This window comes from Macaca fascicularis, chromosome 4 (genome assembly GCF_037993035.2).
Source record: "Macaca fascicularis isolate 582-1 chromosome 4, T2T-MFA8v1.1".
Classification (NCBI taxonomy): Eukaryota; Metazoa; Chordata; class Mammalia; order Primates; family Cercopithecidae; genus Macaca; species Macaca fascicularis.
Window position 1 is genome coordinate 152522601 of NC_088378.1, and position 26999 is coordinate 152549599.

Below are 26999 nucleotides of genomic sequence, written 5' to 3' on the forward strand. Positions count from 1 at the left end.
ATTCAACCCCAGCTGTAATCATCCGACCACACCTTCTGTTACAAGAAACTCAGACCACTGAAGCAGTACGCTTTCCCTAAACTAAAGGTCTGTGGTTTGTACTGTACCATACGTGAACAGAGGCTGCGCAGTTAATCTAAAAGAAGGTGCCCAATGAACACCATGGCTTCCGTGTTCACAGACCTCCCTCTCCAAGGCCCCAGAGTAGGTAAGTTCTAGACAAGATGGAAGAGTTTTTTGAAAACAGCTACAATCTGGAGGCCAAATAATTATGTTGGGGTAGCTTGTATTCTAAATCAGATTTTTCTCCTTCACAGGTGCCTTGGGCTAAATGCCTGCCCCCACATCCCCGTTAAATTCCTATGTTGAAGTCACAGCCCCCAGTGCCTCAGAATGTGGCTCTATTTGGAGAATGAACCTTTAAAGAGGGGATTAAGTTAAAAGGAGGCCATTGGGGTGAGCCCAAATCCAATCTGAAGGAAAAGACTCCCGGTGCGCTTATGACAGAGGGACGCCCAGGTGAAGAGGCAGCCACATGCGAGCCAAGAGGGGCCTCAGAGGAAACCTCCCTGACGACAGCTTGGACATCCAGTTTTTTTTTTTTTTTTTTGCTGTTGAAGCAAAAAATTCCAGATTTTTGCTGTTGAAGCCACCCAGTCTGTGGTACTTTCTTATGGCAGCCCTATCAGACTAATGTAATAGGTGTCTAAATTTAGGTATTTCCAAAAGCAGAGGCTGAGACAAGGACTTGTGCACAGGTAGTTTACTGGGAAGTGATCCTAGCAGGAGGGAGAGTGAGGTGGTTGTATTACTGAGGAGTGTGTGTAGAAGGTCATGGCCACAGGTAACAGGGGCTTCATTCGGCTGAGGCCTGCCAAGAAGCATCCAGAATGCCCCCTGGAACTGTTCTAGGAAGTAGGGCCATTTATCCACTGGCTTCCATTCCCACTGGTAGAGGGTGGCCCAGGGGCATTAACCCCCCTCCGATTCACAGGTTGCAATATGTGCAGTCTGCTCCTAGACAAAAATGCAAAAAGCAGTACTCCTGGCATCTGAGGCAGGACACCGTCAGCAGAAGGCAAATCTCAGCTCACGGGACACTGGGCCACGGGACGTGAGGTGGGCGCAGACGGAGTACTGTATGAAGTCAGCAGATCATCGATGACGCAGCTGGTTCCTTCTCCAGACGCAAAAACATCTTTAAGGTCACTGAAGATAGCAAGATTCTGCAATGGACCCATTTTGAGGCCACAGAGATGTAATGATACTGGCGTCCAGGGACAGTTGCATTCCTCCCACAAGGTAGATTCAGGTGTCAGCGGATGGTGAGAAGTGTTGAGGAATACCGTGTCTCGGGTATGCTCATTTTCAGCATGCTCTTGTGAATTCTGTGTTTTAAGTGAGAATTTTGGTTGGGACTTTCTGCTGTTTTCCAAAGAGAATCTAATTCTTTTTTTTTTTCTTTTCTTTGAGACAGAGTCTCTCTTTGTTGGCCAGGGTGGAGTGCAGTGGTGCAATCTTGGCCCATTGCAACCCTCCACCTCCTGGGTTCAAGTGATTCTCCTGCCTCAGCCTCCCAAGTAGCTGGAATGACAGGTGCGCGCCACCATGCCCAGCTAATTTTTGTATTTTTATTACAGATGGGGTTTTGCCATGTTGACCAGGCTGGTCTCGAATTCCTGACCTCAGGTGATCTGCCTGCTTTAGTCAAAGATTACCTAATTCTTTTCTAATCAACATGTCCCTCTATTGCAACTGGCCCTCAACTCTGAAGTGAAACCTATTGCTTATGAAAAGAGAATAAAATCACCTTACTTGAGTTCTAGGTAATCTCTAGAAGTCAACCCATAAAAGGGATTTTTCTCTCCCATCCAGGTTTCCCCTCTGGAATTGAGGTGTTATGTCAAATGTGGTACTTCTGAATGTCACATGAACAACTAACTCCAGTTTATTCAAGATACCCTTTAAGACCAATAAATGTGCTTATGGGACAAATTTTCTAAATTATCTTCAGGAATTTATTTCCCTTTCTTTGGCAAATAACTGAGACTTATTACTTAATACTTTGTAAAGTAAAACATCCAAGATAAAGTTATGTGGGGAGATGTCAGACGTGAATGGTATTTCCTGGTATTTTCCAATTACTCTGAGTCCTATCTTTAGAGTTATCAGATTGAGCAAATAAAAATACAGATCATTAGGTAAGTTAAATTAGAATTTCAAACAAACAACAAATTTTAAAAATATCTATATCCCCAATATTGCATGGGACCTACTTATACTAAAAAAGTTATTTGTTGTTTATCTGCAATTCAAATTGAACTTGGCATCGTGTATTTTATCTGGTAACCCTGTCTTAATATTCCAGAATGGAAAAATAGCAAAATTAGAATTTAAAAGTAGAATTTATATTTAAAATATAACCTCCTATTTTAACTTTGATTAACTACAGCAGAATACTCAAAGCATGATTAGGTAGAACAAGCTGCTATTTTAACAGAGAGGATTCATTTTAGAACTGATGGCTCACTGTAACAACTAGGGTGGTTCAATTTGAAAGGCAAAAAATAGGGCATTTTATTTAATATTTAATAAAATATTAAAATTCCCCTGGGAATCAATGTGTAAGAACAAAAAAACCATGTATTATTATTTGCATAAAAAAGGCAATTAAAATGTAGTAAACACACATTTTATTTGTGTAACTTGCCACTGTTTAGTGCTTACAGAAGCTAAAACATCAATGTGGGTTAAGATACTGAAGAAAAAAAAAGAAACAAAAAAATAGAGCAGTTGGAAAAAAATTTGATTGGATCTCAAAATTGTACATATCTCAAACTATGCAGAACAGAAACAGTTTCCTCTCCAACCTTGTCCTTCTCTTAGTTTGAGAAATGGTCCTAGACACTCCAGAAAAAATACAGTAGTCTCTCCTCATCCTCAGAGGATACATTCCAAGACCCCTACTGCATGCCTGAAACCTCAGATCATATCAAACCCTATATATGCCATGTTTTTTCCTATATAGTAAGGAGTGAGGGTTGGGGAATAGTGTAATATGGTGTGAATACAATGGACAAAGGGGATGACTCAAGTCCCAGGTGGGATTTAATGATGCTACTTAGAACAGTGTACAATTTAAAATGTATGAATTATTTCTGTAATTTCTCATGTAATAGTTTTGGACCTTAGGTAACTGAAAGCATGAAAAGCAACACCGTGGATGAGGGGGACAACAAATATACCCTTGTTTGAGATGGCTTATATGACACTGTAGCTGGGGACAAAGAATGCCTGTGACGGGCACAGAATTATCTGAGAGCAAGACTTGTTAACCTTGGCACTAGTGACATTTTGGGTTGGATAATCCTTTGTTGTGGGGAGGCTGTCAATATATTGCAGGATGTTTAACAGTATCCCTGGCCTCTATGCACTAGAAGCCAGTAGCATCTCCCACCCCCAGTTATGAAAATCAAAAATGTCTCCAGACATTGCCAAAGGTCACCTGAGGGGCAGAACATTCCCCAGTTGAGAACCACTGGTCTACTGGTGTTTTGGCTCTGCCCTGGCAATGACAGTCTTGAGTTCCCAGAAATTTCTAAAAATATCACTGTAGGGCAGCTTGGAATAACAAAAGGGGGGAAAAAAAAGCTGCAATGAAATTTGCACCAAATCCAGGCTGACCAAAATTGTTCTAAATATATTCACAGAAAAATTAAAATAGATTTATCTACCTAAAGATGCCTCTAACTCTTCATATGCGGAAGTTGTGTGCTAATCCAAGATTTAGGCAGGAGACCTCTTTTCAGCACCAACTCTACTCTTTGCTCACCACATATCAGAGCACTAACCTTTCTGACCCTGTCTATATTCCCAACACTGGTTCTCATTCAGCTGCCCCTTCCCCAGTCAACCCTGAGAAGTAGGTCATTAACCATCCCATATTAGATGAGGAAGCTTGGGGGCCGGGCATGGTGGCTCACATCTGTAATCCCAGCACATTAGCAGACCAAGGCAGGTGGATCACTTGAGGTCAAGAGTTCAAGACCAGCCTGGCCAGTATGGTGAAATCCTGTCTCTACTAAAAATACAAAAGTTAGCCAGGCATGGTGGCATGTGCCTATAATCCCAGGTACTTGGGAGGCTGAGGCAGGAGAATCACTTGAACCCGGGAAGCGGAGGTTGGAGTGCACACCATTGCACTCCAGCCTAGCTGCTGCAGCGAGACTCCATCTCAAAAAATATAAATAAATAAATAAATAAAAAATAAAAGAGGAAACTTGAATCTAGAAAAGAGAAATGACTGCCTGAGTTCCCGCAGTTGGTGAGATTTTAAACTCCAAAGTCCAAGCCCTTAACCACCTCCCTCACCTTGGGAGAAAACAAAATCACTAAATGTCTGTGACCTTAGTTTCATTTCCTCGCCTCTAACTTAGAAATGAACATTTCAGTACTTCAGAGTCCCTGTGAGAGCTTCAAGGCAGTTCACTGAATCATTGCAGGAGAGGGACCAAAGTCCCTTTGCGAACACCACTGTTCACCGAGGCCTGCTGTGCTGGGCAGCACCCATCTCAAAGGCCAGAAAAACCACACCCTAACTCAGAGATCTGCTTTAGAATTTAAATGAACGGCTGCCAACTCACTTGGAAAGAGCACTCTCAGGGATGCAAACGTAAATAGTAAATATCATTAAGGAGCTCCTAGGACTTCGAAAAGAGGAGATGCGTGGCATGGAAGGTGTGTGGCAGATGGCAGGAAGGCCAACTTCCACAGTGACATTCTCTCCAAGTCACCTCAAATGGTAGTCCAAAGGTGGGCAGTCACTTCCGCAGCAAAACCTCCCTGAAGTCCCCAAGAACTCAATGGCCATAGTGAGTCTCTGTGGCTTAGTGGACAGTCACAGGTCTGAGCAGAAGGGGGCCTTAGAAATCACTTTTATTTGACAAATGAGAAACTGGAGCCCAGAGGTGAAAAGAATTGATCCCACCCAACCTGCCAGGTCCCTGGTGCCTGCCTACACCGCAAACCCCAATGTAATCCCTGCCCTGGCCTACCCTTCTTGCCTAAGCAGATTTTGCAGGAGTAGTTTCAGGACGAAATTATTGTTTTGAACTTCTAAGAGGAAAGGGCCAAATACAAAGTGTTTGGTTAACTCAGTCAATGGAGCATAAATGAGATGTTTAAATCTTTGAGTTACAAAGCCTCATTAGGGTAAGAAGGCACTGTAGGAGTGGACGTAGGGAGGGTTTGTGATTCCCATTACATGATAAGAAATGCTATTAGGCTGGAGTCAGTTCGACATGCCCAGGGGAGGCAGGCAGGAGTGGTAGTGAACATTTGTCTTCTTTATTATATATGCAAAACCCCCAGCTAACATTGTACCATATGCAGAACTTTTCATTCTAAGTCACTTTTACACACATATTACCCCATTTTCTTCCCCCAACATCACAGTGGAGAAGGTATGGACGGGTGGTTTGGGGTGCCAATAAACCATAGACTATTTGAAGAAAAAAAAGGTCTCACCCATAGTTTCATGAAGCCACATTTAGATTCTAGGTCTAATTTCAACAGATATCAGCACAGCGGAGCTACAGTTACAGTGGACAGATCATTTGTCAAGAATGGAAAAAGCCAGGATGCCAGGGCAGTTGTATTGGGGGGGGATGGGAAGGAAGAAGTGAAAGTCTATTTTAAAGGAAATGTAGAGAAAAACTGCTAACGGAGCAGGCAGAGTTCAAGTTTAAGCCCTGGGCATGAGGGAAAGCCCAGTCAGCCGAGGCCATGCCAACACTTCAAGGTTACAAGCACCACTGGTCACCAACAGCACAGCCCTGGAAGGCCCATGTGTGGCCACGATCCCAAAATGACACTAGGTGGACATCAGGCAGATACCACCAACAGAGAGGCTGGGAATGGAATAGATATTTCAGCCATAACTGCAGACGTGAAAAACAAGATTGGGGCGGCAAGTGCTAAATGAATCACAAAATAATTATTCATCTACCTTTCAGTCTGGAAGTAAACCTATGCTTTCGCAAAATTAAGAGTACAGTCATGCAGTAAAAACGAGAAGTCTTTGATTAGGTGCCTTCCACTGTGTAATACAAAATCGGATAATGTAGACCAAAAACCAAATAATGACAAAGCAAAACTATATATTTTTATAAAAGCCACTAAGATTTAATTTCCCTGTACTTACACCAGTAATTGTTGAAGAAAAGGTAAATTAAAGGACTCAGGATATGAAAACAAACTTGATCCCCACCACCACTGCCAATTAATTACATGCACATGAGAAATTCACTAAGCAGCTAATCATTTATATTCTGGTGTCGTATTTCCGCACAGCTATTGTATTAGATATTTAAATTTGCAATTGCAAATGGACTCATTGTCACAGGCGTCTTAGTCCATTTTACACACAAAATCTATAGCTATTCCTAATAAATAGGATTACTTTTCCAGAACTCCCAGTGGCATCTCGGCGGGACTTCTGTTTGGGAGGCTGCTTCAAACTTCTCCAAAGAAAATTACTTTCCTGATGTTCACCTCTATGAACCAACAGAAGGCACCTGAGAGAATCCAAATGAAGAGGCAACCACCTGAGGGGAAGGGAGGGCTCACACTGTTAGGTAATTTAGACACATGAACGTCCCAGTTTAAACGCCCCTCTACAGCAAAGCATTTCTGGATCCACCTGAGACCTGTTTCTCCACTAGAGAGCTAAGACACGTTGTTGCATTTTCTTCTAAAACGTAGAAGGGGCTGGGTGTGGTGGCTCACGCCTGTAATCCCAGCACTTTGGGAGGCTGAGGCAGGTGGACAGATCACCTAGGGTGAGGAGTTGAAGACCCGCCTGGCCAACATGGTGAAACCCTGTCTCCACTAGAAATACAAAAAGTAGCTGGGCATGGTGGCGTGCACCTGTAGTCCCAGCTACTGAGAAGGCTGAGGCAGGAGAATCGGTTGAATCCGGGAGGCAGAGTTTGTAGTGAGCCAAGATCGCCCCACTGCACTCCAGCCTGGGCGACAGAGTGAGACTTTGTCTCAAAAAAAAAAAAAGGGTAGAAGGCTCCCGGGGTTGTGCTCACAGCTCCTCCCAGCCTAGTGCTCCATCCTTAATGCCCAGGGCTATGTGTTCCTCACCTTTGTATTCCAAACCACAGACCCACCTCTAGAAAAGAGCCCAGGAAGGGTTTACACAGTGTCTGGCATTTTTTTTAAAAAAAAGCATTGGGTAAATAACTTCTCTCCCCATTCACTTAAACTTTAGCCTGTGGTCCCACCTTGACTTGTATCCTAAGTCTGAACAAATACCCTTAGGAAAGCCAAAATTTTCAACTCTTGTTGCCCCAATGGGTAAATCCTTTAGAGAGATCTTGCTAGGTTTTCCCTTCATGCAATAAACACTCTACTCTGTAAATGCCACTGACCGCCCTGCAGGGCATGGAGAAACACTTGATAACCTGCCCTAGACAATGGCCTGTCCTCATCCTGTGAGAAAACCCCACGTGTCTGGGTTGCATAATGGTTAAGAGAGGTTTTGAAATCTCCTGGACTTGGTCTGGAACCCTGGTCCTGCCAATGTCCAGAAATGCAGCCTTGGACAAACTGCTTCATCACTGAGCCTCACTTTCCTCACCTACAGATGAGGATATTGGCACCAACCCCTAAAGTTTGTTGTATCAGATGAAATAAAAAATGTAAACAGCTTACTGCTATTTCCAGTGCAGTAGACTATCTAATAAGTGCAGAAAGCTTTTATCTTTCTTCTAACCCGAAACTCACAATGGATGGGGGACAAGAAGCCCAATTTGTAAAAATGCAAGTAAGCATGAACATAAAAACTGTAATTTTAATGAAAAAAGAAAGTATATAACAGGAAGCAGATTCTCCTTATCTTTAGCAAATCATATCACAAAGCTACTGTATTCAAAACGGTGTGCTGCTTCTTTACAAAGGGATAAAGATATCAATGGAGCAGAATAGAAAGTTCAGAGACAGAACAACAAAGACACATGTGCACACAGCACATACATGCATGTACGCATGTACACACACACACACACACTCACTCACTCTCTCTTTAATACGAGAAAAGGGCATTTCAAGCGGGGAAAGCTGAATCGTCCAATAAATGGCACTAGTTTAACCGGCTATCCATTTAGGAAAAATAAAGTCACACCTTTAAAACACACATACACACACACACACACACACACACACACACACACACACACCCCCTTCTACTGAGGTTAAAGACCAAAATAATAAAATTATGAAGCCAGGAGAAAAAATATATAGAATATTGTTATGGTTTGCAGATTAGGAAAGGCCTTCCCAAAGCAAGCCACCAAACTCACACTGTCAAAGCTGTAATTTCGGCTGGGCGCAGTGGCTCACACCTGTAATCCCAGCACTTTGGGAGGCCAAGGCGGGTGTTTCACCTGAGGTCAGGAGTTTGAGACCAGCCTGACCAACATGGTGAAACCCCATCTCTACTAACAATACAAAAAATTAGCCGGGCATGGTAGCAGGCGTCTGTAATCCCAGCTACTCAGGAGGCTGAGGCAAGCGAATTGGTTGAACCCGGGAGGCGGAGGTTGCAGTGAGCCAAGATCAGGCCATTGCACTCTAGCCTGGGCAACGACAGCGAAACTCTGCCTCAAAAAAAGCGCTGTAATGGCCGGGCACGGTGGCCCACACCTGTAATCCCAGCACTCTGGGAGGCCAAGGCAGGCAGATCACGATGTGAGGAGTTCGAGACCAGCCTGGCCAACATGACAAAACCCCCGTCTCTACTAAAAATACAAAAATTAGGTGTGGTGGCGGGCGCCTGTAATCCCAGCTACTCGGGAGGCTGAGGCAGGAGAATCACTTGAACCCGGGAGGCACAGGTTGCTGTGAGCCGAGATCGCGCCATTGCACCCCAGCCTGGGCGACAAGAGCAAGACTTCGTGTCTCAGAAAAAGAAAGCACTGTAATTTCACATGTAGTCATCTGCCAAACAATGATGCTTTCAGTCAACAGCAGACTGTATATATTCCAGTGGTCTCATAAGATTATAAAACTGTATTTTTACTGTACTGTTGCTATGTTTGGATACAAACCACTGTGTTTAAGTTGCCTACAGTATTCAGCACAGTAACATACAGTCCAGGTTTGTAGCCTAGGAGAAATAGGCTAGACCACAGAACCTTGGTGTATAATAGGCTATACCACGAGGTTTGTGTCTATGATGTCTGCACAATGATGAAATTTCCTAATGACACGTTCTCAGACTATATCCCCATCGTTAAGTGACACATGACTTTATAAAAACTAAATAAACATATGTAGAAAGAAACACATCATAGAAAAATCAAAAGAAACATAATAGGCTTGGGCAAAACAATACAGGTATACCACATGTCACTGTGCTCCACAGATACTGCAGTGTTTTACAAATTGAAGGTGTGTGACAACCCTGCATCAAGCTAGTCTATCAGCACCATTTTTCCAACAGTGCTCACTACGTATCTGTCAAATTTTGGTAATTCTCGTAATATTTCAAATTTTTTCGTTACTATTATATCTGTTATAGTGATCTGTGATCAGTGATCTTTGATGTCACTATTGCAATTACTAATGTCACTAAACAATATACAATGGCAAACATTTAATCGATAGCCATTGTGTGTGTTCTGAATGCTCCACCTTTCAGCTGTTCCCTGTCTCTTATCCTCTTCTCAGGCCTCCCTATTCCTTAAGAAACAAGAATACTGAAATTAGGCTAATTAGTAATCCCACAATGGTTTCTTAAGTGTTCAGGTGAAAGGAAGACTCACACATCCCTCCCTCTAAATCAAAAGCTAGAAATTATTAAGCTTGGTGAAGAATATACGTCAAAACCTGAAATAGGGGAAAAGCTAGGCTGATTGTGCCAAATAGTTAGCCAAGCTGTGAATGCAAAGGGAAAGGTCTTGAAGGACATTAAACGTGCTACTCCATGAACACACAAATGACACGAGAGCAAAACAGTCTTCTTATCGATATGGAGAAAGTCTGAGTGATCTGGATAGAAGATCAAACCAGCCACAACACTCCCTTAGGCCAAAGCCTAATCCAGAGCAAGGCCCTAAATCTCATCAGCTCTTTGAAGGCTGACAGGTGAGGAAGCTGCAGAAATTGGAAGGTAGCAGAGGATGGTTCATGACCTTTAAGCAAAGAAGCCTTCTCCATATCATAAAAGTGCAAGGTGAGGCCAGGCGCGGTGGCTCACGCCTGTAATCCCAGCACTTTGGGAGGCCGAGGCGGGCAGATCATGAGGTCAGGAGATGGAGACCATCCTGGCTAACATGGAGAAACCCCGTCTCTACTAAAAATACAAAAAATTAGCTGGGCATGGTGGCGGGCGCCTGTAGTCCCAGCTACTGGGGAGGCTGAGGCAGGAGGATGGCATGAACCCGGGAGGCAGAGCTTGCAGTAAGCTGAGATCGTGCCACTGCACTCCAGCTAGGACACAGAGAGACTCTGTCTCAAAAAAAAAAAAAAAAAAAAAAAAAAAAAAAAAAAAAAAGTGCAAAGTGAGGCAGCAAGTGCTGATATAGAAGCAGCAGCAAGTTATTCAGAAGATATAGCTAAGATCACTCATGAAAGTGGCTACCCTAAACAACAGATCTTCAATGTAGATGCAACAGCTTTCTATTGGAAGATGATACCATCTAGTACTTGCATATCATCTAGTACTTGCATAGCTAGAGAGAAGTCAATATCTGGCTTCTAAGCATCAAAAGACAGGCTGACTCTTTTGTTACAGACTAATGCAACTGGTGACATTAAGTTGAAGCCAATGCTGATTTACCATTTCAAAAACCCTAGGGCCCTTAACAACTATGCTAAATTGCCAGGCGCAGTAACACGTGCCTGTAGTCCCAGCTACTCGGGAGGCTGAGGTGGGAGGATCGCTTGAGCCCAGGAGTTCTGGGCTGTAGGGTGCTATGCCGATTGGGTGTCCGCACTAAGTTCGGCATCAATATGGTGACCTCCCGGGAGCGGCGACCACCAGGTTGCCTAAGGAGGGGTGAACCAGCCCAGGTCCGAAAAAAAGAACTATGCTAAATCTACTCTGCGATCTATCAGTGAAGTAATAAAGCCTGAATGACAGCACATCTGTTTACAGCATGGTTTACTGACTATTTTAAGGCCATTGTTGATAACTACTGCTCAGAAAAAAAGATTCCTTTCAGAATATTACTACTCATTGACAATGGACCTGGTCACGCAAGAACTGATGGAGATGTACAAGGAGATTAATGTTTTCAAGGCTGGTAACACAACATCCATTCTGCAGCCCATAAATCAAGGAGTAATTTTGAATTTCTGGTCTTATTATTTAAGAAGTACATTTTGTAAGGTTATGGCTGCCATAAATAGTGATTCCTCTGAAGGATCTGGATAAAGTAAGTTACAAACTTTCTGGAAAGGATTCTCCATTCTAGATGCCAATATCAACACTCATGATTAATGGGAGGAAGCCAAAATATCAATATTAACAGGAGTTTGGAAGAAGTTGATCCCAACCCTCATGGATGACAGGGGCTCAAGACTTAGTGGAGAAACTGCCAATGTGGTGGAAGTAGCAAGAGAACCAGAATGAAAATGGAGCATTAATAGGTGATTGAATTGCTACAATCTCCTGTTCAAACTTGAATAGATGAGGAGTTGCTTCTTATGGATAAACAAATAAAGCGATTTCTTGAGATGGAAGAAGATAACTGTGAACAATGTTGAAATGACAACAAAGGATTTGGGATATTGCATAAATTTAGTTGAGAAAGCAGCAGGAGAGTTTGGGAAGGATTACTCCAATTTTGAAAGAAGGTCTAGTGTGGGAAAAATGCTATCAAATAGCATCACATACTACAGAGAAATCTTTTATGAAAGGAAGAGTCAATAAATGTGTAAAACTTGATTTTTTTCTTATGTGAAGAAATTGCCACAGCCACCCCAGCATTCTATGACTTCTTCCCTAAACAGCAACAGTCTTCAATGTGAAGGCAAAACCCTCCACCAGCAAAAAGATGACTCGCTGAAGGCTCAGAGGATCGTTGGCATTTTGTAGCAATATAGTATTTTTAAGTTAAGATATGGATGTTGTTTTTTGATATAATGCTGTTGCCCACTGAATAGATACAATGTAAACTTTATATGCACTGGGAAACCAAAAACTCCATGTAACTTGCTTTATTGTGACATTTGCTTTATTGCTGTGCTCTGGAATCAGACCTGCAATATCTCTGAGGTATGCCTGTATTTACTACACACACACACACACACACACACACACACACACACACCAGAGAAAGCCCATTATATATAATTCATTAAAAGTTCCAATAATTCAGTAAGAAAACTATAAATAGCCTTGGACACAAAAATGATAAAGAATTCAAAGAGGTTACTCACAGAAATGCAAATTAGGGCAGAGATACTTAAATTTACTAATTTGTCTTTTTCATCATCTGTAAAATGTGGACAATAATCACACCCACTTTATGGAGATGTTAAGGTTTAAATGAGTAATTTCATGTAACGTGCTTAAAACTATCCCTGACACATAAAAACACTCAATAAACAGTCAGTAGCAGTAATAGTAGCGGTGGTAGTGGTAGCAGCAGCAATAATTTAAAAAACATACAAGTAAAATAAGGAGGCAGCCTGGGAAACATGGTGAAACCTCATCTCTACAAAAAATACAAAAAGTAGCCAGGTGTGGTGGCATGCGCTGGTAGTCCCAGCTACTCAGGAGGCTGAGAAGGGAGGATCGCTTGAGCCCAGGAGGCAGAGGTTGCAGACAGTCAAGATTGCACCACTGCACTCCAGCCTGGACAACAGAATGAGACTGTCTCGACAAATAAATAAATAAAAATTGGCTGGGTGTGGTAGCTTACGCCTGTAATCCCAGCATTTTGGGAGGCCGAGGTGGGCAGACTGACTGAGCTAAGGAGTTCGAGACCAGCCTGGGCAATACGGTGAAACCCCATCTCTACTAAAATACAAAAAAAATTAGCCAGCCGTGGTGGTGGGCGCCTGTAGTCCAGGTACCGGGGAGGCTGAGGCAGGAGAACTGCTTGAACACCCGGGAGGCAGAGGTTGCAGTGAGCCCAGATCACACTACTGCACTCAAGCCTAGGCGACAGAGCAAGGCTCCGTCTCTAAATAAATAAATAAAAGGCGGTACTATCTAGCATGAGCAGCAACTGCAAAAAGACTAATGTTACCTAATGTTGGAAACAGTATGAGAAAACAGGCAACTCTCTACACTTGTGCTGGGAAAATTCGTTCAGCCTTTTTGGCGGGTAATTTGGATCTATCTAATTTATCAGCACTTTAATATACATGCCCTGTGATATAAAAATTCAACTTAGAAATGTAGTCTACAGAAATACACACAAGCACAAAAACATATGTACACAGATATCCAATGTAGCACTGTTCATAACAGCAAGAGTTAAAATGAAAAATGACAGAAATGACCATCAAACGGGAATAACTAAACACATTCTGGCGTATCTATATAATGAGTGGCAGCGCAGCTATTACAAAGAATAATGAGCATCAATATATACAGATAGGGAATTACGTCTCTGGAACGTAAGACGTACTAAGCAAAAGTGCAAGCCACGATGTGCACTTTTGTATTTTTGAATCATTTTTACTTTTATATAAATAAAATATAGATTTGCAAATGATTATATAAAGGAAAGGCCAAGCTGTGATTGTGGTTATCTCTGGGAAGGAAGCAAGATTAAGAGGGAATGAAGGAAGTATTTTCATTTTCACTCCACTTCCTTATGTATTTTTGGTTTTTAAAAAATAATAAGCAGGTACTAAAAACAAGTATTTTCTACCAAAAAAAAAAAAAAAAAAGGGTAACAAATCCAGTGTTTCACACCAGAGTCATGGAACTGGACACCTGAGTGAACGACAGTGTCCATATGCTCCATAAGCAGAAAGCAGTACTCCCTCCGTTCAAGTTCACTCTAGAGAGGAGACCCCAGCTGGAAGACACTAATGGGATCATTCAATGCCTTTACTCTGACACAGTTAATAACCTTCTGAGCGGGAACACAGGCAATACCAATTTCTGCAACTGTCCAAGGGGCAGTTATACTTCTCAGGGTAAGTATTAAGTTCACTCTCTAGTCTGTCAGCCTTTAGAACTCTGATTAACACAAAGTCATCCTCCAGAGCAATAAATTGGAATTCCTAATCCTGCAGTGTAGGGCTAGACCTACTCCTATTGAGATCTCCCTAGGGTGCAAAAATTGCAAGAGACCTACCTTAGCTAAAACAGACAGCCAAATGGCTGGCCATTTTAACAGTTATTTGCATATTATAAGAAATGAAAATCAAGACTCAAAAGAGCTCGACACTTGCCACTTGTTACTGTCAAATGTGATAATGCATCTCTAGTTCCATCTGACAAATATTTACGAAAACTCGATTATATGGACAGCGCTGCTCTGTTCCCATTTCTTTCACTCCACAGGTCAGATGGGAGGCCCACACCTCGGTCCCCAGTGCTGGGTTTGGAAAAGATGACAGTGGTTTAGTCACGCTAGACCTCCAGAGGTGGCTGGTGTTTGAGGGTCGCCCCTTGTCTACCCTGACTACATAGGGCAGTGAACTGAAAGTCAAGGGATTAGAGAAGCTGATCCTTATACTCTAGAGCGAAGTAGGAAGCAAGAAGTGAGGACTGCTTGCCTTCCTCTCCCAGCCTCTATAATAGAACCAACCACAAATGGCAAACTTAAAACTGTCACTGTAACCAGAACTTGTTTTGGCTGTAGATAGAAAGAAAGAGAGAGGAAATGCCCACCAATGGTCAGAGAGATATTTTTAGAATAGAACCACCTGGACTATATATAACAGAACCTGGTCATCTTTCATATGCATTTTCAAGATACAGGTTTTCTTCAAAAGGAGCTACCAAGCCATCCCAAACACTCCTTTTAACATGGCTGTAATTAATTAGTGTTTGTGAATTAAATGACGGCTGTTAAATGGACAGGTTACTTATAAGCATACCCAGGCTTTGGGCTAGTGCAGAAATAAAAGTATTTCTGCCAGTCTGATCTGGGCCTTTTTTTTTTTTTTTTTAAATCCATTATCAGGAAATAAAAATCAAGTAACATCTTTTTAAGTTTAAAAGTTTATTTAATTACACTTATTTTTTAAAAAAGTTATGAACTTTTCAAACACTTATTTTTATTAAAAGTTATTACTTATAGATTTTGGATTCTATTATTTTGGTTATAATTTACATTATGGTATTCAGTCATTCAGACTGCATGTAATCCAAAGCTTTTCACACAAAGAACCATGGTGTCTATGTAATGCCTTTATTGGTTTTTGTAATGAGTTAGGATGGGGGGAAAACTGTACCAGCATTTATCAAATGGTCACCCTGTGCCCAGCTCCACACTGGACACTTTCCCATGGTCTCTCATTTCATTTACTCTTCACTGTATCTTTAAATACCCAAATTACCAGACATACAAAGGAGAGCTACCATTTCATTTTCAGATAAGCCTTGTCCATCCAGTTGGCAATTTGATTGCAGCTATAAAACTTTTTAATGATGCTAGGTAAGAAGACAATAAAAACTGAAGGAATTAAAAGAAGAAAAAATAATTGTCAAACATGCCAAAAGTCTGGAGAAAAGTAGGGAAAGCAACTTCCTTGTATATCAGGCAAGGAAAAGCCCAGGGAAGGCTAAGAATTTCTGGTACTGAGCCCTGTGTGCTGTGGCGACTCAGGAGGCCTCCCGAAGCCCTCCCATTTAAAGGAGGGGAGGCCAGGCCCAGGGAAGAGATCAAAGGGTACTGCTAGTTTTAACTGTCTCAGTGTACCTAAGACTATCCTTTGTAAACTCTGACGTTATTAGAATCTCATATGAGCAACACCTTACTTGATGGCACCATATAACACTGCAACCCAGTTAGGGCCTGGGTTTCCCCCTGCTCCTTTCTTTTCCCGAACACTGACTCACACACAAACTTGGTGCATTGGAATGACCTGGGGGACTTGTTAAGCCATACACCAGCGCTGTTCACCCCCACTTCCACTTCCTGAGTTTCTGACAAAACTTTCATTTCTAACAAGCTCCCAAGTAATGCTGCTGGTCCAGCAGCACATACTTAAGAACCATTAAAAAAAAAAAAAAAAAAGAATCCCTCCAAGACAAGACCAGGGTACTTATGATGTGGCAAAATCTTCATCAACTATGACACAAGCCACACAGAGGCAGGGAATTTTGTCTGTTCTGACACTGCTGTATTCCTATTCCTGGTGCCTAGAATGGTGGCTGGCATATGCTAGGTGCTCAACACGTATCTGCTAAATAAATGAGTCAGCTGGCCCTGTGGCTGAAACCGGGGCCCGCGTGGGTATAGGTGAGCAAGGAAAATAGCTGCAGAAGCACCAGCAACCAAGGGAATGGCTGCCCACTGTTAAGCTGTCCTGAAACGGAAGCCCAACTTGATGACAACCACAGTAACAATATACATGATGAAGACAACAAATGTCAGAGTGTTTAGCACATGGCCAGGGATGGAGCCAGCACTTTACATGCATTATTGCATTCAATCCTTAGAGTAACTCTGTGAAGTAAGAACCATGATTTTCCTCATTTAACAGACGAGGAAACAGGGTTTGGAGGGAAAGTGATGTGACCAAATCATCTAACTATGAAGTGGGATTAAAAACCATGCTGAGAAGTTGATCCTGAGCACAAAGTCACTCTTAATTACCCAGTTGAGTCAGTGATAAATGCAAAACTTCCGTCCCTGAATTGCCGACTTTGATCCTTTCTTCTGCAAGTTAGAGAGGCTTCTAGCAGCCAATTAATATCATGCCTGATCATAAAAAAGACGGGGCGGCCGGGTGCGGTGGCTCACGTCTGTAATCCCAGCACTTTGGGAGGCTGAGGTGGGTGGATCATGAGGTCAGGAGATAGAGACCATCCTGGCTAACAGGGTGAAACCCCGTCTCTACTAAAAAATACAAAAAATTAGCCAGGTGTGGTGGCGGGAACCTGTAGTCCCAGCTACCTGGGAGGCTGAGGCAGGAGAATGGTGTGAACCCAGGAGGTGAAGCTTGCAGTGAGCCGAGATCGCACCACTGCGCTCCAGCCTGGGCGACAGAGCGAGACTCCATCTCAAAAACAAACAAACAAACAAACAAACAAACAAACAAACAAAAAACAGGGCTTAGGTGGCCTGCACAGAGCACTACCAAGAGTGGGGGCAGTGGATCCCAGTTCTGGGGTGCCATGGAACAGTTAGGCATGCCAAAGTTAATCCAGCTATGAGAAATCATTTGCTTTTAAAATGTATATCATATTTTAAAATTTAAATATGTACTATATATAGAAGAGGCAAATGTGATATCCTGTTACCGTTTCTTCAAAGTCTAATTCAGTGGTTCTCAACTAGGGGTGATTTTGCTTTCAGGGGACATTTGAGAGTGTGAAGATAATTTCGATTATTGTTAACTGGGGGGTACTACTGGCATCTAAGTGGGTGGAGGCCAGGGATCCTGCTAAACTTGCTACAATGCACAGGACAGCCCTCCACCACTGTTGAACTGCCCAGAGTATCACCACAAAGAAGTATCTGACCAAAATGTTAAAAGTGCTGAAGTCCTGTTCCAGTTTAAAACTTCCTAAAGCCTCCTTTGTCCCCTCCATCAAGTTTGGATGTCTAAGAAACTTCACTGCTGTTTCTTTATGGTCTTCACTGCCCTTTCTTTTCTTAGTTATTGAAGAAAATGTGTCATCTCTCATCTGCAGATGAACTCCTTGAGGGCCAGAAGGATATCGTAGTAGCCTCTGAAACTCCCAGAGTATCAGGAAGTGCATTCTGCACAAAAGCGGGTGATCAGTAAGAGACTGTCCAATAGTCTGTTTTCCCTGAAGGAGGTAAAAATGCCGAGAGTTCAGATTCAATGAGTACTCAAGAGTTCCTACCATGGGGAGTGGCGGGGGGAGGGAACTAAGGAACACAAAGTACATTTCCTATAAACACTATCTCATTTAATCCTTCCAGCCAGTGAAGGAGAGAGGATCACTATTTTAGGTAACTACAGCTCATGGATGTAATTTATAAAAGGTCACCCACTGGTAATTAGCAGAGCCTGTTTCTGGAGCCAGATCTTCAAGTCCACACGCCTTCCATACCACACCACTGTGTGACGCACGGGTTTCCGAAGCTGAAAACCTTGCCTCCTAGAGATTATTCCCAGAATTGGGATGTCTGAGATGCTAACAAGGAAAACAGCAACATGAAAGGTGGGAAACTTTATGTTATCAGTGTGATGGTCACAAGTTCTGCTACCCAACATAGTGACCACAGTAGTCAACGAAAGGGGTGTTGCAAATTGGGTTTAAACACAAGTAACATATTAAAAGTCAATTATAGAGATACTTAGAATTTACATGGCTCTTTCCGTCACAGGAGTATTCAAAGGTTCATATGTTTAAACTTTAGGATGCTAGAGCTTAAGAAAATAAATTCAAAAAAAAAATTTTTTTTTTAAATCAGAAAAATCAGACAGTGTAGGACATCATGGCAAAAAGAGCTATCTTGGTTCAGGACATGACTATGTGACCTTTCTGGATGCACAGTACTTTCCAGCTGGCTCTTTGCTTTGTGAGGCTGCAAACTGTGGGCTTTCTCACAGCAGCTAGGAGACGGGGTAAAGCATGTAATAAATAACATCTGATGGCTCGTCTCTGCGAGCCCTGACAGTATCGATCCCCAAAAATCAACCTGATGAATTTGTCTCGTCTTCATATTACAGAGGAAGAAGTGAAAATGATGAAAGGTTTTTGTGGCACCATGTTAAATTTCTTTTATTTGTAAGCTAGGGAGACCAGGTCTTGGCCTGCTATTGTTCATCAACACTTCCACTATAACCTCTATGCCAAAGTCCCATTTCCAGTGCTCAGACTCAGCCCCTTAGAAAACAGGATGGCCCACGGAGTCACTCACAACCACCCCATCCATTCTAACTAATCATGCCTTCCACACAGTGCACACCCCAGACGGAGGAGAAGCTTGGCCTCACCCATTATTCCAGCCCCTGGAGTTAAACATTTGGGAGTCAAAGGTCTTGTATTTCTTTTCTCCCTTAACCTGCCCTTCACTTCCACCCGCCTTTTCACACCATCATTGCTGCCATCCTGTTTCCAGACTCATCAACTCAATAGTACCATACTCTAGATGGTGTGCTCTGGTCCTCTTATTCACATTTCTGGCTCTGTCCACTTGGTTACTTGTGTTCCAGGCAGGTCCAGACAAAACAGAATGAAAAGTCTTCCTACTGTAAAGGCAGAAAAACCACTCAAGGGTACCCAGCTGGTGCTGGTGCCTGGCGTGTAGCCACCGAGCCTACTTTGACCTCCTGAGCTTGGATTCTCAACCGCTTGAGAATCCAAGAAGCCACTTCTTGTTTCACATCTTTTAAGTTTTGGGTGACTCATCTTTGTATGTTTTGCATGGGTTACAACCTGGGAGTCCACAAGTTTTGGAACCACAAGAACAGGCATGAAGCTTGGGACCCTGGGGTCTTTCCCACCGAGGAAGAGCTGAGATGAGCATAATGTGAATGGATGCGGCAGAAGGCTCCTGCCTTCACCTGGCCAATCTAGATTCGATAACTTTTCCCGGTGCTCAACTAGCAGCGCTTCCAGAATGTTTCATCAGAAGATCTTAGTGCTTCTCTGACTGAGGATAGGGATGGAGCCTGGGAATCTGAATCTGAAAGAAGTGCTACAGGCAATCAGGTAAACTCGGAAAACACTGGATTATTTCTTTTTGACAGGTATCTTGGGTTTTTACTACTTAATACAATGCCAGAGACCACAGAGGATAAATACTAGGAATAAGCTGAGACTGTGGAGCCAGGCTCCTTGGGTTTAATTTCAGTTGCCCCACTTATTAGTGGGGCCCTGAGCCAGGCCATTAACCCCTGGCTGTCTGTTTCCCTGTGCAGAACAAGGATGATAATAATACCCACTTCATAGGTTGTTATGTGGATAATGTGCTAATGCGAGTAAAGCACTTAGTTTCGTGCCCTCGATACATGCGGGCACTCGATAAACATTAGCTATTATTATCCCATAGACCAGAGACTGCTGAGTGGTAGCCCTTAAGCCAAATCTGGCCTAGAGACCTATTTTGTTTGGCCTGCGCAATTTCCTTTTAAATTGAGCCAACATTTTAAAACTGGTAGATTTTTGGCATTTTGAGAAGGCTGAAGACCTGGTGAAACACAGGGCCTGCCATCCCCTCTGGCAGCCACTGCCTGTGACCAGGTCCCAAGGCCCCCTTTTGATAGTATGTTCCTTCTTTGTTTGTGAACAATCCCCATGCCACTCAAACTTCCCCCCCTCCAATTTACTCCCTGCCCAGTCTGTGTAGGAAAGCAACTCCAATTCTAGATCAGTTTTGCCAACACATCCAACCTTCGGTCCTGTTATCTCCCCATACTGACGACTCTAGTCCAAATGCTACCTCCTGATGCCAATCTTTCTGCCTGCCTGCCTTTGACTTACGTCTCCCTGCCAGGAAGGACCTCCCCAATCTTCCCTTTCCACTGAGCCCGGAGGTTCTAACTGAGCACATTAAAAAAAAAAAAAAAAAAAAATCCATGTCTTAATCTCACCCCCAGATATTCTGATTAGTCTGGGTGGGGCCTAGGTATCAGTATTTTTAAAAAGCACCCTGGGAGATTCAAATGTGCGCCCTAATGTGCTCCAAGATTGACAACCATGGCAGCCGTGGCCTCCCTATCTCACGGCCCAGCTGGAGTCTGGTGACTCTCACCTGTTCCTCTGGCACTTCCTGTCAACACCATACAACTGAGGACTAGATGAGTCTTGTTTTCTCCCTACCGCCTGTTTAGTCTTGCTTGCAGATCAACTTGTGTTTAAAGCTTGTCTCCTCAACAGACTGTAAACTCAAGAGTGGGTGGATCATACCTCATACTTCTTTTGTATCCCCAACAGGACTAATGGGGTGCCAAGCACATGGAAGGTGTCTAATGAAAATGCCTCTTCTCAGATAGCTGAGTCTATAGTGTAGCCAGCACGGCAGGGACCACATGATGAAAAAGCAAGCCAGACCGATTTCTTGGAGCTTACAGGTTTAGAAGGGGAGTAAGTCATGAACATGCAAGATTAGGATACGAGGTGCTACAGGAAAGAAGCAGTAACCCAAGGGAAGGGAGAGGCCCAAGCCCCTGGGAAACTGGGGGAGGCTGTGCCTATGCCTTCCCTTGATGTGGGCCTCGATGGGCCAGTGGGAGGAGGGCAACAAAAGGAGTAAGGTGGGAGGGAGAAGCCACAAGCAAACACACCAGAGGGAAACCTGCAGGGCCTGCAGCACCACACCGTCGCAGCAGCCGGGTGCAGAGGAATGGGAAGCAAGACAGCAAAGGCAAGATTTCACCATCCCTTGATGCCAGGAAAAGGTGGTAAGTAATTTGGTGAGTCCGGGAAGCAGCCACTGAAGGCGGCAAGTCCGCTTCCTTCTAAGAGCCAGTCAAAGGGCAAGGTGAAGGGGAAGGAACAGATGTAACATAAAAAAGGAGGGGTGAGGAGATGAGAAGGGAAAAGGGAGGCCCAGAGGCAGGTTCCATTGTCTCTGGAGAGCAAGACAACCCCCCACCTTGCCTCGATATACACACACTGGCAGGGGCTCCGAGTCTGGCAGGGCCCAGGAGCTCAGACACCCCTGATTCTTGCCATTCAGTCTTAAGCCATGGTTTACTGCACAGGAGTGAAATTATGTTAATTGTGTCATTCATGCTAATAGTGCCACTTTATAAAAACATTTAATCACAGAAATAAAGGTTTTATTCATGAAACTATCACTACTGATAGTACTACTACAAGAAGCTTATTCTTCTGTTCTTTCTCTCAAGTCAATGGGCAGCTTATAAAGAAATACAAACACCCTAGACCCTAAAGACTACATTAGGCGAGAGGCATTCCATGGTTTACTTCTCCTTCCTATCATCACCATTTTTAGAGAGGTGCAATAGGGTGAAATGAACACTAAGGGCTAGTTAAGAAAACAGATCAGGCCAGTAACAGTGGCTCATGCCTGTAATCCCAGCATTTTGTGAGGCCGAGGCGGGCGGATCTCCTGAGGTCAGTAGTTCGAGACCAGCCTGACCAACACGGTGAAACCCTGTCTCTACTAAAAATACAAAAAAATTAGCCAGGTGTGGTGGCGTGCACCTGTAATCCCAGTTACAGGGGAGGCTGAGGCAGGAGAATTGCTTGAACCCAGGAGGCAGAGGTTGCGGTGAGCCAAGAATGCACCACCACATTCCAGCCTGGGCAACAGAATGAGACTTGGTCTCAAAACAAAAACAAACCAAGAAAAAAGATCACAAAAGGACCACCCAGGAGATGGCTGTGGAAAGGAAGGGCAATTCTACCATGCTTCTACTTAACACATAATCCGTCTTACGTGCCAGACACTGGTCTAAGCACTTTACAAATAAGAACTCATTGCAACTTCCTAACCCCATAAGGTAGGTACTATCATTGTTCCCAATTTACGGATGAGGAAATGAAAACATAGAGGCCAAGTTTCTTGCCCAAAGTCACAGGGCCAGTAAGCAGAGTCAGAACAACACAGGCACTCTGGCTCCAGGCTAAGTGGCCTGACCTTATACTGAGCTGCCCCTCACTATGCCGTTTAGGACAGGGTGCAGGTTATAAACCCATGAGCCTCCTTCTCTCCAAGGGACTGCCAGATGCAGAAAGGCACACAGGAGATAGTGGGGGCCTCAGGGATGCTGCTCTGGTTACGTATCAGAAGTGGAGCCCCCAAAGCATCAGACATGGGGAAGAGCAGAGTGGAACGAAATATACAGACCCTGAGTTCACTGCCCATTATTCTCACAGTCCAGAGCTACCACCCTTCAGGATCATAAAAACTAGAGCAGACAGAAGCTCTCCTCAGCACAAAGTCAAGAGGCATTCAAATCCTCCACTCTCTAAGACAAACTCTACTTGCCAAAAAACTTTCCAGAGGAAATCAGCTTCACTGATCGCTGCTCTCATCAGTTGGTACTTAATGCTCACTGGCTGTTAGACCGTATCTACACTGGGCACCTTTCTGGTTTGTGGATTACAGATAAGCCATATATTGCTGCCCCTAACGAGTCAGTGCACTACAGCCACGTCAGATTATGTTTCACTTTCAGGCCTCAGGGCTTGAAGCAATTCTATTTTTAAGCTTTCTCAGTTCCAAAAAGGAAAAGAAGGCATTTTAAGGAAATTAGCTTTGGCTAAAGGAATGACAGTTTCCTCTTAAAGAGTTAACTGATTAGCCACTTTGCTAAACCAGAAATCTTGGAGCTAACCACAGAGGAAGAACACCTTGTTCAATGTTACTGGGCAAGGGCTGGGGACCTCTGAAAGCGTAACAATCACTCAGGATGTGGGTGGCCCAGGACAAAACCCCGTTACTACCAGAGGGGCACTGTGTGTCCTTCTCCCCAAGACAGTCTCAAAAATCCTTTTAGATTCTATTCTCTATGGAGCATGTGTCACTTTTTGAGCAACAGGATATAACCATAGAAGACAAATTAGCGAATATTAAATAAATCTTTAAAAAATACTATCATGTTTTGAAGAGTCATTCTTTCCTTTTTTAAAGAATTCCCTTTCATTTAACATCCAAAGTAGCCTTGCTTATTTTGTATCTTTGGGAATAAGTCATTATCCCACAGCCAACTGTTTAAAGGATACCTCTTTATGTGCACGTTTTTAAAAAAGGTAACCACTCCTGAAGGAAATCTAAAATGTGTTCTACACACCCCAATTTTCTCATATAGGGTTCATGAGACACAGTTAACCTCTTGGTGAACGAGGTTTCTAAGAATTCAAAAGTCTCCAGTTTCGGTTTTGGCTTTGCCACTAGCAAAGACCTGTGACCTTGGGCAAGTAATTTAACAGTGCTGGGCCTGAATTTCCTCACCTGCAACATGAAGGGGATTGGACAGATGAGGACTCTTTTGCCTTACACCTCTCAAACATTACGATTCCAAGACCAGTGTAAGTACCAACTATTGCCCATGCCAACCTAAACTATCATTCTCATGGGCTGTCAAGTTCTAAGAATGTTGTCTAGACCATACAAATGGCCCCAGAGAGCTGGGCTACAGTAATGGAAAGCAGACTGAAGTCAATTATTTTTTATTCTTCTCACCCCTTCCTATTCCATCAGCTGCCAATTCTCACTGCTTTCTACCTCGAGCTGACATAAACCCCTGCCTTAGTTTATAAAGCTAAGTGGGGGCCTGCATCACTCAGATTCTTCATCAAAGCAAAGTGCATCTGGCTTTGTGATACAATCTGGCAACCAGTGGCTTTATCACTTCTCCTTCAGTTATATTGCATTGGATACGAGAGTATTTGAGGGCAAAATTATATTTTTTAAAAGTTATATTGTAGACAAATATGGTGGCCATAAGACTGACCCCCAGTTAAGGTTGGGGAAAGAATGTATTCTTGTAATGTACATTCCTTGAATTCCAAAAACACATTGTTTTTAGAGGAGAGGGTCTGAAACAAGTGTGAACAGAATATAAACCAATTTCCCTCTTATTGAAATAAAAACTCGGTATGTTATCCCTCTATAATAATCCTCACTCTGCAAGTTTCCTGTCCCCAAAGGCAGTTGTTGCTTTTCGGTACCTTCTGTGGTATAACTTTTCGTTGTGAAAGATACATTTTCCTCATCACTTTTTGAAGCCGAAGAGAGGGTCAGGGTAGGAAGGAGACACTATTAGTGGTTTCCTATATTTACTGCTTTCCCAGTTATCTTCCATTGTAAGTCCCATGAAAAATGATTAGTAGAAAAAATGCTTTTTAGCAATTGCAAATACAGTCCCTGAAATATTTTTAAACTGCTAACAAGAATGAAAATACGCATTAAACCACAGACTTAGTACCTCAAAGAATTCAGGGAAGATCCCCCTCTTTAAAAAACAAAATTCTGAAATCTACCTTCTTTACCTTGCATCATTTCAGCATGGGAATCTATCAGCGACCTGGTGAGCATAGGCAACTGATTTTCACTCATCCTAGTTAAAGCTGTTAGCAGGAAGTAAATGGTTAAAAAGGGAATCGAAGTTGGCTAGCTTGGGAAAGTGGATGTAAACTGGTCCTACAAATGGAGTATTTGTAAAATCAGGTTAAATTAGGAAAACCAGTCAGAAAATTAACTATGAGTACTTGAAGCTATTTGCCAAATGGGGCCAAGTCCCTAGGAAAGAGGTTAAAGGTATGGATGATATATCTTTGCAGATAGCATTAAACACAGAAGAGTTAAAGGAAAACTACTGCTTTATATATTTCTGAGAAACCACAATAAAAGCTTTCACCCTGTCTTTCAATCTCCAGGTATTGTTATTTATGCACGTCTAGGCTTAGAGTATTATTTTCTGTTTTCAAGTTAGCTTTACACGGTACAACATTAACCTCAGAATCTGCTCTTCCAAGTAATACACAAGGTGGTGATTTATAGAAAAACAAAAAATCCTTTCCTGTTCACAAGGTGGAGTTCTTCAGCTCCCAGTGCCATATTTAAGGGTGCTTTGTTTCAGAGGATGATTAGAGTGGTGCCCTTGGTACTGATTACAGTGGAGCTACTTGCACTGCCCAAGTCTGGGCACTGCATTATATTAAAACTTCCATTTTGGGGTATGTAGTGACTAAAAATTGTCTCCCAGCTTAAACTTGGCATCAACCATATATCTCAGCAGAAGCAAGATTATTGAGTATAGAACCACAGGAACCCGGCACTTTTCTTTTTATAATTGTACAGGAAAAGAGACCCTGCTGAAATAGCACCTATGGTTCCTCCATTCTTAGATGAAAATTTCAAGCATTGAGGGCTCTTTCCCAAAGTATAATCAGTAGGTTGCTATGACTGTGACAGGACATAGTCTCTTGCATTATTAAATCCCAAATTTTCTAGAAAAAAATAATTTCAGCTGCTTTTTAGAAGCAGCAGCAGAAAATGATGGAGCCTTGTCTGCTCCATTGAGTAGCACTTCTGACTACTGTTTCTCTGTAGTTCTTACATTTCCAACAGTTCACCAACTAAGATGGAATTTATCTAATGCATGTCTCTGACATGGTGAAGATTGAGAGTTCAGGTCTAACAAAAGCCGCTAACATAAACTGCATCCAAAAGTTGGCAGGTCTGTGGAATCATGGACGGAGTGGAACTCAGGCAAAAAAGTGAGGATGACGTGGCCTTGTCACAATTCAAGGCATATGCTTGGCAGTTCAACGCCACTATCTCTGTATAGGCGTGTCTTACTGAAATATCCCAATTTTACCCCTAGGATGGCCATGTTTTATATATTTAAAAGCCCAAATTAATTGGGTATAAATAATTAATTACCTACCACTTAAAGACTTTTAACAGTTCTGTTCATATATGTGAACAAAGGGACAATGTGCAACTGGCCTTACACTATTTCACTAAGTCAGAAAAAAAATTAACATTTGTATAATAAATATGAATTGTACTGGGTGTCTACTTTTTGCCAGGCACTGTGCTAAGTATTTCACATCCATTATCACATTTAACTCTTCAAAAGAACCTTAAAGGTGACACTGTTATTGTCCCTATGTTACAGAGGAAGAAACTGAGTTGAGATTAAGTTATTTGCCAATGAACACACATTTTGTAAATAATAGATGCTTTACAGCTGGTAAGGTAGTACTCATATTTTTCCCCCCATTGAAAAAAAGGTGTAGAAGTTGCTTCTGGTTAAGTCCTTAGATATTCTTGAGACAGTACTTGGGATCAGAACCAGATAGGTCTGCAACTCTGGCCACCTGAAGACTTTTCAACCTCTTCTTGGACACAGTGTTTAGGTGGTCTTTATTCAGCCAATCACTTAGCCTTCCCCAT

At 42.7% G+C, this 26999-nt stretch overlaps 1 protein-coding gene across 7 annotated transcripts in view; it reads right to left on the reverse strand.

The window, feature by feature from the left end:
• The window catches only part of E2F3 (E2F transcription factor 3), a 90823-nt gene that overhangs the window by 59506 nt on the left and 4318 nt on the right, over nt 1–26999 (reverse strand). The window lies entirely within an intron of this gene.